Source organism: Terrapene carolina, unplaced genomic scaffold (assembly GCF_002925995.2).
Source record: "Terrapene carolina triunguis isolate 2854851 unplaced genomic scaffold, T_m_triunguis-2.0 Scaffold198, whole genome shotgun sequence".
NCBI lineage: Eukaryota > Metazoa > Chordata > Testudines > Emydidae > Terrapene > Terrapene triunguis.
The window spans coordinates 3,750,390-3,763,086 of record NW_020664549.1 but is presented as its reverse complement, the minus strand read 5'-3'; positions in this window follow the sequence as shown (position 1 = coordinate 3,763,086).

The following is a 12,697-nucleotide window of genomic DNA, read 5'->3' as shown; positions in this document are numbered from 1 at the left end:
GCTCGGCTCTCCCCCCCCCGGCGGCCAGAGCGCCGGGGGCAGGGTGGCGAGCCCCGGCTGGGGATCGGCTCTCCCCCCGGCGGCCGGGGGGAGGGCGGCGAGCCCGGCTGTGGCCCCGCTCTCCCCAGCGGCCGGAGCGCCACGCCGCCCCCCTCCAGGTGCCGCCCCAAGCACCAGCTTGGGTGCCTGGAGCCGGCCCTGGGTCCAATCAACAACATAAAAATCAAATGTACAGGAACAAATTCATCCCTGGTGTCACAACACTGAAACCAATGGAATCCAATCATGGATTCATTTAGCTCATAAAGGGTCCTCAGATAATGTCCCCAAGTCCCATGCAGTAAAACTAGAGCAATGTGTCACATATTTTAGAGAAAAGTTTTATCAGTGATCTCTGCTGTTTTTAATACTAATACAGTCTGATGATTTTAGAGATGCAGCTCAAATAGATTAAAAAACATGCCTTATAGCGATAGACTCAAAGAGCTCCATCTGTTTAGCTTAACAAAGAGAAAGTTGATGACACCCTAAAAGTATCTCCACGGGAACAAATGTTTAACGATGGACTCTTCAAGCTAACAGAGGAAGGTCGAATGACTGGAAATTGAAGATAGACAAATTCAGACTGGAAATAAGGCATACATTTTTAACCATGAGGGTAATTAACCATTGGAACAAGTTACCAAGGATTGTGGTGGATTCTCCATTACTGGCAATTTTGATATCAAGATGGGCTGTTTTTCTAAAAGATCTGCTCTAAGAAATATTTTGGGGAAGTGCTATGGGCTGTGTTATACAGGAAGTCAGACTCCATGATCGCGATGGTGCCTTCTGGTCTTGGACTGCGTGAACGACGATGCAGGATAGGGCAGTGCGTATTTCACTTACTGTCACCGTGTCGTAACCCAAAAGCACAGTCAGGCTGCCACTCCCGTAGCTCAGGGTGTAGGTCTGTCCATCGTTGGAAAAGGTGGATGACTGGTTGGGGTTGAACCTGGCATGATTGGCTGGATTAAAAACAAGATCATGGTGACTCTTGGATTTGACCGCCTCCCATCCACCTGCTGACTGAGTAGCCTGACAGGGCAGCACTTCCCAACAGCTGACTTCCCATGGAGTGAAAAAACAGATCCAAGAGTTAGCCCAGCGGTTTCTGCATAACAGAGATGAGCACTAATGCAAACTGCATCACCTCATTTTTTAACTTCCGTCTTCTGTATGTACCTATCTGTCAGGAATCAGGGCCTGTTGCAGAGCCAGTGTCTGGGCAACCTAATGAGCGCAGCTGACCTGTGGTAGGCTGCCTGATTGCTGTGAAGAGTCAGCAAACTAGCGCCTAAGGCAGCAGCAGCGGCACAGCATTTGCTCAAAGCATTTGCCTACAGCTATGACAGCTCCTGTGCCTCCCGCCTTGCCTCGCTCCAGGAAACCCTGTCCTGACTTTCGGCTCTGATTCCTAACTTGGGCTCTCTGACCCTTAGTTCTGGCACGGGGCCTCTGACTCCAGTTCAGACCCTGAGCTCCAATTCCTGACTACCACCCTCTCCTCTAACCTTTAGGCCTGACCCCTGCACTAACCACTGGGATGAGCGCTTATGTCACCAACATTATCTATCTTCTTATCTCTATTGCACCCGTCACCAGAGTAGCCAAGAAATTTGGGCAAGATCCTCTGTTGTAAATCAGTGTCGCTCTTTTGAAATCAATGCACCTATGTCAATTTACATCAGCTGAAGGCTGGCCAATAGTTATGCCATTCAAAGCAGTAGTCGTCTCCCAGTGTAACTCCTTGAACTTCAGAATACACTGCAGCATCACTGCTGACATTGTCGACAACGACTTTAGAATACTATAGTACCTTTTTATGAGGAAAGAGCGATCCATATTGTCGCCATAGCTTAGTGAAGCGCCCCAGAACGGGAGTAGCAGATACGGGTGTATGACATTCCCAAAGCCTGTCTGAGAGGACCAGTTCTTCTTGCCTGGTTGGAATTTGACTATGCTTCTCAGGAACAATGGACCCAGGACATGCACCCACCGAACGCTAAGGAGTCGAGCAGTACTCACTGCAGGCCTGGCTCTGGCAGTACGTAGAGGGCACCCACAGATTGGAGGAGCCAGTGTCAAAGAGAACCAAGAAGTTCTGGGGCGGAGTTCCAATGCTGATCTGTCCAAAGTAGAAGGACTGCAAAAAAGAGAAGACGTGTGGGCAGGTGGATTCCTTTGCGCTATTAATCATTTTTAAATAACATTTTGCCCTTCTCTAACTACTTCCAGCTGAGGATCCGAAAGGTTTTTAGTGCCATTAATGAGCTAAGCTTCACAAGGGGTGAGATAAGATGTTTACCATTATTCCCCTGATGCATACTGGACAAAGGAGTCATGGAGAGGGGAAGTGACTTGCCCAAGCTCACCTAGAATTCAGTAGCACAGCCAGGAACAGACCCCAGATTTCTGACTCCCAGTCCTATACTACAATCCTAACACCTTTCTCTGGAAATGTCCCAGAGAACATACAGCAGAATAACAGAACAGAAAATAAACAGCAGAACCCAAGCGCCGCTTTTTCTACAAATACTTACCGTTTTCCAAGGTCTGAGAAGAGGGATCAAAACCTTCTATTGACTTATCGCCATAAAGAACAAGAAATAGGTACTACTCTAATGGGACCATACAAGCACATAGATGCATTAGGTAATTATGTGCATAGGTAGGTAATAAAGAAGGAATAGCTAGTTAGAGCTATAGAACAGCGAAGGAAGAGAGAAAGAGCCTTAATACTCACATCCAGGTAGTTGGCTATTGGTTCCTCAGCAACATTGTAATTATTGAAGTAGTACTTTCTGGCTGGATCAACTTTGTGGTTCTTCAGGAAGTCCTCCAGCACTCCCTTCTCCTTCATCACCTCTCGGACAGACTTGCCTTTCCTCAGTGTGACTCTGCACAGAATGAAGAAGAGAACTCAGAAATCAGCAAGGAAAGCGTTCATCCTCCCATCACCTGACATGTTGTCCCTGCCGTGATGCTGTTCCCTCATCTTGCAGACCTCTTAGTGGTCAATGTTTTACCACCCAAAGTGAGGAAAGCCGTGCAGAGGCATAAATAGATTTGCCCATATCACAGAAATAGTAGAAGATCTAAAGAAAGATAAGGGCATGGCTTAATTGAATACAGAAATGCTGATGTCTGTCTGTTACCTATCTAGGTACTTCTATGTCCTCATCACTACAATACCGGCACTGGGATACTCACCTCACAAGCCCCTCTGAGAGATGGAGGCAAATCAAGGCCAGAATGAGCCACTTCATGGTGCTCGATTTCTCCACCAGCTGGCTCGTGTACAGAATGTGTCAGCCACCGCAGCAAAAGTGGGCTGAAGTCTGTGATATGGAGTCCCTATTTTTATACCATGGGCATTGTCCCCAGGATACCGCCCCCTGTTCCATTAATTGCTGACACCCAATTTTCTATCTCACCGCACTAATCCAATGTCAACACCTTCTGTGTATTTACAAATTCATTTCTTTTCTTGGGTGCTGAGATTATAAAGCAATTAATGCCTTCAATAGCAAGATCAAATGATTGAGGTCCAATAAGAAGGAAACTTCTGCTTCTGACAAAGGAATGTCTTATCAAAAAATCAACACACTGGAATATTATCTGTTTGCTTCAAACACCGGCTCATTCTTTTCAAAAACAAAGGAAAACGTTCTTTAGACTGAATGGAAATTGATAATACTAATGAAGGGGCAGTTATATAAAGTGTATAAATGTATATAAAATTTATTTTTTCCTACAAAAAATGTTAATGAAAGGGAAAAATTTTAATTTGCATCAAAATTTCTTGACCTTCCATCAAAAAGCAAAAACTTAAACAAAAAACAGTGTAAAGTGTTTGCATTCCTTTTCTTTTGTAAAAAAATTTTTTAAAAAAATCAGAATTTTATTTGGAGCAAGCTTCGATTTTCGTTAAAAAGCCATTTGCTCGTTAAAACAAACAAACAAACAAACAAACAAACAAAACTTACGACAAAAACTTTTCAACCAGCTCTAATCTGAAGTCACTTAGGCTATGTCTACACTACAGAATTAGGTCGGATTTATAGAAGCCGGTTTTATAGAAACCGGTTGTATGCAGCCGATTGTGTGTGTCCCCACCTAAAATGCTCTAAGTGCATGAAGTCGGCGGACCGCGTCCACAGTACCGAGGCTAGCGTCGACTTCCGGCGCATTGCACTATGGTACCTATCCCACAGTTCCCGGAGCCTCCGGCGCCCATTGGAATTATGGGTTGAGATCGCAATGCCCGGATGATGCAAAGCAGTGCCGCGAGGGGTTCTGGGTACATTGCGTCAGGCCCCTCCCCCGCCGTCACAGCAACGGCAGACAATAGATTCGCGCCTTTTTACCTGGGTTACCTGTGCAGACAACATACCACGCCAAGCATTGAGCCCGCTCAGCTCAGCTCACCGTCACCATATCTCTTCCGGGTGCCGGCAAACGTGGGACTGCATTGCTAAACAGCAGCAGCAGCTTACTGCCTTTTGGCGGTAGACGGTGCAGCATGACTGGTAGCCTTCATTGGCGATCTGGGTGCTGGCAGCTGTGGGGCTGGCAGCCGTAGGGCTGCATTGCACCAGCCCCTTGCCTTTTGGTAGAAGATGGTATATTACAACTGGTAACCGTCGTCATCGTACTGCAGTGGCTGTCGATCATGGGCACCCGGGCAGACAATGATGGTTATCAGTCGTAGTATGCTATTTTCTGCCAAGTGCCCAATATTGTCTGCTAAGCACCCAGAAGAGGCCGAGGGCTATCTGGGTGCTGGCAGACATGGGGCTGGCAGCCGTGGGGCTGCATTGCACCAGCCCCCTTGCCTTGATGATGATGGTTATCAGATGTATTATTCGCAGGATGGGGCAACATTGCTATACAGCAGCAACCCCTTGCCTTTTGGGCAGAAGATAGTATATTACGACTGGTATCCATCGTTGTCATACTGCAGTGGGCATCAGATCGTGCAATAGACCTGAAGGCTTACTGCCAAGCGCCCAGTATTTGCTGCCAAGCACCCAGAAAATGCCAAGGGCTATCAGTCATGCTGCGCCGTCGTCTTAAGATGTAAAAAATAGATTTATTCTCCATTCATTTGCTTCCCCCCTCCCTCCTGCTAAACCCAGGCTTTTGAGTTCAATCTTTGGGGGGGGGGGCATTCTGTGTGACAGTTGTTTGTGTTTCTCCCTGATGCAAAGCCACCTTTCTTGATTTTAATTCCCTGTACCTGTACGCGGTGTCACTCGCCCCTCCCTCCCTCTCTCCCTCCCTCCCTTCTTCCCCTGGTCCGTCAGATACTACTTTCGCGCCTTTTTTCAGACCAGACGCCATAGCCAGCACTGGGATCATGGAGCCCGCTCAGATCACCGCGGCAATTCTGAGCACTATGAACACCACGCGCATTGTCCTGGAAAACATGCAGAGCCTCCTGGACATGCCAAAGCCAAACCAGGACCAGCTGAGGAGGAGGCGATTGCAGCGCGGCGACGATAGTGATGAGGAAATTGACATGGACCTCTCACAAGGCACAGGCCCCAGCAATGTGGAAATCTTGGTGTTACTGGGGCAGGTTCATGCCGTGGACCGCCGATTCTGGGCCCGGGAAACAAGCACAGAGTGGTGGGACCGCATCGTGTTGCAGGTCTGGGACGATGCCCAGTGGCTGCGAAACTTTCGCATGCGTAAGGGCACTTTCATGGAACTTTGTGACTTGCTTTCCCCTGCCCTGAAGCGCCAGAATACCAGGATGAGAGCAGCCCTCACAGTGGAGAAGCGAGTGGCGATAGCCCTGTGGAAGCTTGCAACGCCAGACAGCTACCGGTCAGTCGGGAATCAATTTGGAGTGGGCAAATCTACTGTGGGGGCTGCTGTGATCCAAGTTGCCAGGGCAATGAGAGACCTGGTGATATCAAGGGTAGTGACTCTGGGAAACGTGCAGACCATAGTGGATGGCTTTGCTGCAATGGGATTCCCAAACTGTGGTGGGGCGATAGACGGAACCCATATCCCTATCTTGGCACCGGCGCACCAAGCCACCGACTACATAAACCGCAAGGGGTACTTTTCAATGCTGCTGCAAGCCCTGGTGGATCACAAGGGACGTTTCACCGACATCAACGTGGGCTGGCCGGGAAGAGTACATGATGCTCGCGTCTTCAGGCAGTCTCTTCTGTTTCGAAAGCTGGAGGAAGGGACTTTCTTCCCAGACCAGAAAATAACAGTTGGGGATGTTGAAATGCCTATCGTGATCCTTGGGGACCCAGCCTACCCCTTAATGCCATGGCTCATGAAGCCATACACAGGCAGCCTGGACAGCAGTCAGGACCTGTTCAACTACAGGCTGAGCAAGTGCCGAATGGTGGTGGAATGTGCATTTGGCCGTTTAAAAGCGCGCTGGCGCAGCTTACTGACTCGCTCAGACCTTAACGAAAAGAATCTCCCCATTGTTATTGCTACTTGCTGTGCGCTCCACAATATATGTGAAAGTAAGGGGGAGACATTTATGGCGGGGTGGGAGGTTGAGGCAAATCGCCTGGCCGCTGATTACGCGCAGCCAGACACCAGGGCGGTTAGAGGAGCACAGCAGGGCGCGGTGCGCATCAGAGAAGCGTTGAAAACCAGTTTTGTGACTGGCCAGGCTACGGAGTGAAACTTCTGTTTGTTGCTCCTTGATGAACCCTCTGCCCCTCCCCCACCACCCTGTTAACTCTACTTCCCTGCAAACCAACCACCCCACCCTCCCCCACTACCCTCCCCCCTTCGAGCACCACTTGCAGAGGCAATAAAGTCATTGTTGCTTCACATTCATGCATTCTTTATTAATTCAGCACACAACTAGGGGGATAATTGGAAAGGTAGCCCGGGATGGGTGGGGGAGGAGGGAAGGAAAAGGACACACTCCAATTTAAAACTTTAAAACTTATTGCTATGGAAATCATCTAGGGTGGAGTGAGTGGGTGGCCGAAGGCCCCCCCACCGTGTTCTTGGGCGTCTGGGTGAGGAGGCAATGGGACTTGGGGAGGATGGCTGCTGGTTACAGAGGGGCTGTAGCGGCGGTCTCTGCTCCTGCTGCCTTTCCTGCAGCTCAACCATACGCAGGAGCATATCACTTTGATGCTCCAGCAGCCGGAGCATCGACTCTTGCTTTCTGATTACAAGTTGACGCCACCTCTCCTCTTCAGCCCGCGTTTCAGCACGCAACTTCTCCTCTTCAGCCCGCGATTCAGCACGCCACCTCTCCTCTCGCTCATATTGGGCTTTTTTAAAATCAGTCATTGACTGCCTCCACGCATTCAGCTGTGCTCTGTCAGCGTGGGAGGCAGTCTGAAGTTCAGTAAACATTTCGTCACGCGTCCTTCGCTTCCTTCTTCGAATATTCACTAGCCTCTGCGAAGGAGTAAGATTTGCAGCTGGTGGAGAAGGGAGAGGTTGTTAAAAAAGATACATTTTAGAGAACAATGGGTAGACTCTTTCACGTTAGATTTTGCTGTTCACAACATCACACAGCACATGTGCTTTCGTTACAAGGTCGCATTTTTCCTCTTATATTGAGAGTCTCCTGGTTTGGTGTGAGAGATCACTCACGCAGTGCCAGGACACAGATTTCAGCTTGCAGGCAGCCATGGTAAGACATATAGTCTTTGGGCTTTTTTAACCTTCTTAACATGTGGGGATGGTTTCAAACAGTTCTGCCCTCATTTCCCATACCAAGCACCCGTGCCATTTAAAATGGGTTTGCAATGTAAAAGGAGGGGCTGCGATTTCAGGTTTAACATGCAGCACAAACCCAACTAACTCCCCTCCCCCTCACACCCAATTCTCTGGGATGGTCACTTCAACCCTCCCCCCCACCGCGTGGTTAACAGCGGGGAATATTTCTGTTCAGCAGACCAGGAAGGGGCACCTCTGAATGTCCCCTTAATAAAATTGCCCCATTTTAACCAGGTGACCGTGAATGATATCACTCTCCTGAGGATAACAAAGAGTGATAAGGAATGGATGTTGTCTGCATGCCAGCAAACACCGGGACCATACGCTGCCATGCTTTGTTATGCAATGATTCCAGACTACGTGCTACTGGCCTGGCGTGGTAAAGTGTCCTACCATGGCGGACGGGATAAGGCAGCCCTCCCCAGAAACCTTTTGCAAAGGCTTTGGGATTACATGAAGGAGAGCTTTCTAGAGATGTCCCTGGAGGATTTCCGCTCCATCCCCATACACGTTAACAGACTTTTCCAGTAGCTGTACTGGCCGCGATTGCCAGGGCAAATTAATCATTAATCATTAAACACGCTTGTTTTTAAGCCATGTGTAATATTTACAAAGGTACACTCACCAGAGGTCCCCTGTGTGCCCTCAGGGTCTTGGGTCAGTTCGGGGGTTACTGTTTCCAGGTCCAGGGTGACAAACATATCCTGGCTGTTGGGGTAACTGGTTTCTCCGCTTCCTTGCTGCTGTGAGCTATCTATGTTCTCTCCATCCTCATCTTCCTCGTCCGCCGAACCCGCTTCCCCGTTTGCAGAGAGGGACTCATAGAACACGCTTGGGCTAGTGGTGGCTGCACCCCCTAGAATGGCATGCAGCTCCGCGTAGTAGCGGCATGTTTGCGGCTCTGCCCCGGACCTTCCGTTTGCGTCTCTGACTTTGTGGTAGGCTTGCCTTAGCTCCTTAATTTTCACGCGGCACTGCCGCGCGTCCCTGTTATGGCCTCTGTCCTTCATGGCCTTGGAGATCTTTTCTAATGTTTTGCCGTTTCTTTTACTGTTTCGGAGTTCGGCGAGCACTGCTTCATCTCCCCAGATGGCGATCAGATCCTGTACCTCCCGTTCGGTCCAGGCTGGAGCTCTTCTGCGATCCTGGGACTGGGACTCCATCACGGTTACCTGTGCTGATGGGCTCTGCATGGTCACCTGTGCTCTCCACGCTGAGCAAACAGGAAATGAAATTCAAACGTTCGCGGGGCTTTTCCTGTCTACCTGGCCAGTGCATCTGAGATGAGAGTGCTGTCCAGAGCGGTCACAATGAAGCACTGTGGGATAGCTCCCGGAGGCCAGTAATGTCGAATTCCGTCCACACTAGCCCAATTCCGACCCCCTAAGGTCGATTTTATCGCTAATCCCCTTGTCGAGGTGGTGTTAGGAAACCGGTTTAAAGGGCCCTTTAAGTCGACAGAAAGGGCTTCGTAGTGTAAACGTGTCCAGGCTTAAGTCGATTTAACGCTGCTAAAGTCGACCTAAACTCGTAGTGTAGACCAGGCCTTAGTGCTGGAAGGCCTTGTCACCACTAGGAAAAAGGTGTGTACTTACCTAAGAAAAGCTGACACATGGTATTAAGGGGTTGTCTACATGGCAAATTACGGTGCAGCCAGCCAGGGTGTGATGCTACAGGCCCCATCTTGCTATGCAGTAACATCCCACGCGGACGCTGCTCCGGCACACTGAAAGTGCGAGAGCGTTGCTTGGCGTACTACTATTTGAAAGCACAGTGCACCAAGCCGTACCCCAAGACTTTCTGTGCGCTGTAACAGTGGCCATTACTGTGTGGCAAAAAGATGCACTGTAGATCGACGCCCTCACTTGCCATGCAATAATTTACCACGTAGATAAGCCCTGAAATGAGGTAAAATCTAGCAAAGCAAAGCTGTTGTGATTCTAACACATGACCAGGAAAAGGTAAACCGTAGGCTCCACCACAGTCGTAATCTTGAGCTGCTCCAACACGTGAAAACTCCTAACTGCCTTGTCATCGCTAGGATTTTACCATCTGTCAGCAAACACGAAGCAGGAAAACCCGGGATTAGAATTCTGTGGAACTGTTTCCCCAGGACAGGATATAAGCTACTCCCACTGATTGCAGCTGAGGGCACTGTGCCTGACATCACAATCTGGCCCCAACTTCCTCAGGAGTTACTTCAACACAGGTAAGTGTCATTGACACCTACTCACCTTCTGTAACCTGAACTCAGGGGCCAAGAAGTCCCACAGTCCTAGATCTGCACAGGATCTCAGGACAAAGCTCCTTGTGAGAACATAAGAACGGCCCTACTGGGTCAGACCAAAGGTCCATCTAGCCCAGTATCCTGTCGTCCGACAGTGGCCAATGCCAGGTGCCCCAGAGGTAATGAACAGAGCAGGTAATCATCAAGTGATCCATCCCCTGTCGCCCATTCCCAGCTTCTGGCAAACAGAGGCTAGGGACACCATCCCTGTCCATCCTGGCTAATAGCCATTGATGGACCTATCCTCAATAAACTTATCTAGTTCTTTCTTTAACCCTGTTATTGTCTTGGCCTTCACAACATCCTCTGGCAAGGCGCTCCACCGGTTGACTGTGTGTGGTGTAAGCCTTCCTCTTCTTGCCACTTGAAATAATAGGAAGGGTGAGGCCTCCGGGAACTCTCCAAGATATCCCTGTAGCTACACAGGTGGACCTTTTTAACCCCTTCTTGGCTGCTGGATCACACATGCCCTGACAACAGCTTTTTACTGATCCTCTGTTTGAACAGATGTAATACAAGGAGGCCCCAGGGACATCGGACAGCAACAGGGGCGCAGGCAGCAGTGCATCGGGAATAGTGTTACCCAGGGTTTTCAGAACCCAAAGCAGTGGTAACTTAATAGTTTCACGCCAGTCAGTGTCAGGAATAAATCAATGGGAACGCAGTGCTTCCAGCTGATGAAAATTGATCCAAGTCAGCGTGCTCTTATCTAAAACTATAATTTATTAGATTTATGCACACACAGACATAAGCAATAGGCTTAGAACATCCCACATAATTACCTAGAATCTGAGATGCTATGTTAGAAGGCTTTCCCTTCACCCTCTCCCCTGGTTCTTGTCACGTAGACAGAAAGCAGAAGACCAGAAGTCCGAAGTGCAGACAATGCGATGTTTATTGAGGTTAGTTTCCAAGCAAGCATATTCCAAAGCCCTTCACACCAGTCAAGCTTATCTCCATACACCGAAAGAATCTGTTCCCCAGTGGTCCCTTCCCAGCTCTGACACCACAGAGCGTTTACCCCGTGTCCCCCTTCCCAGCTCTGACACCACAGAGCCTTGACTGTGTCCCTGTTCCCCATTCCCGTTCCCCCCCTTGGCAAACATGATTCCAATTTCCCTTTCCCTCACTTCCTGTTTGACCCCAGTTTATATAGTAATATTCTCAGCTATACCTTAATCAATCATTTTGCTGAAATTTAACTAACCAATCCTAACATATTGTAACATATGTTATAATACATAATTTGGGCTTGAATAGGGACTGGGAGTGGCTGGCTCATTACAAAAGCAGTTTTGCCTCTCCTGGAATTGCCTCTCCTCATCTATTATTGGGAGTGGACTACATCCACCCTAATTGAACTGGTCCTGTCAGCACTGGTTCTCCACTTGTGAGGTAACTCCCTTCTCCTCATGTGTCATTATGTAATGCCTGCATCTGTAATTTTCAGTCCATGCATCTGAAGAAGTGAGGTTTTTTACCCACGAAAGCTTATGCCCAAATAAATCTGTTAGTCTTTAAGGTGCCACCGGACTCCTGGTTGATATTGTAACATAATTCTTTAATCAATTATATCCCACTATCCTAATTAACTTATACCCAGCAAAATTAATTATACGGAGACAGAAACAATTAGAGAACCAGACAGATTAACAATAGAAAAGTGGGAGCCATAAAGATAAAACAATACAGAAATTAGGGTTTCACAACCACAACCATTGATAAGTGATTTCTTGCCAGACAGGATGCTATCAAACTAAGTTTTCTTTAACCATCTTAAGATCTATTTCTTTATCTGCTGGTGATGGGCACTATCAGGACAGGATCGTCTTCCTAACAGCCCAATGCCACATTATTTCAATGTGACTGGTTTGGAATATGAGGATGGCTGGTCGCTTCCTCACTGGGGAGTAAGGTGTCAGGAAAGAGTCTCACAGGATAGCTTCAGAGAACTGCTCCAAAGTACGCTCTATTATCTAGTCTTTTTATAACTTTACAAAACACACAGTGACCCTCTACTGCAGTGGCTCTCAAACTTTTTTTACTGGTGACCCCTTTCACAAAGCAAACCTCTGAGTGTGATCCCCCTTATACATTAAAAACACTTTTAAATATATTTAACACCATTATAAATGCTGGAGGCAAAGCGGGGTTTGGGGTGGAGGCTGACAGCTCGCAACCCCCCATGTAATAACCTCACGACCCCCTGAGGGGTTCCGACCCCCAGTTTGAGAACCCCTGCTCTACCGGATGATCACCTCTCCTAACTTCAGTAACCTACTTATCAACAAACATTCCTAACAATCTTAGTCATAATAAGCTTCTCTCTCAAAGGCGCCCAAATTCAAGGTTTTCATCCACTTATTTTCTTTCAGTCTCAATATGTTGACTCTTTTCTCCTCTCCTCCCATTCTAATTAGCAGAAACTGCAAACCTACAGGTAACTTTGACCTTGCTTCCAGGAGCTCTGCTTCTTCAAATTAACCCTTAACTATGTGGTATTCTGTTTTATTAATTCATGCTGGCTGAATGCACACAATATGGCTGCAATTAGCGTGACCAAAATCTGGGGTACACATCCCCCCCACAAATCTGGGGCAACATTAGCACTCTCTCTCAGTTTTGCTTTGGCACATTCATGCCCTC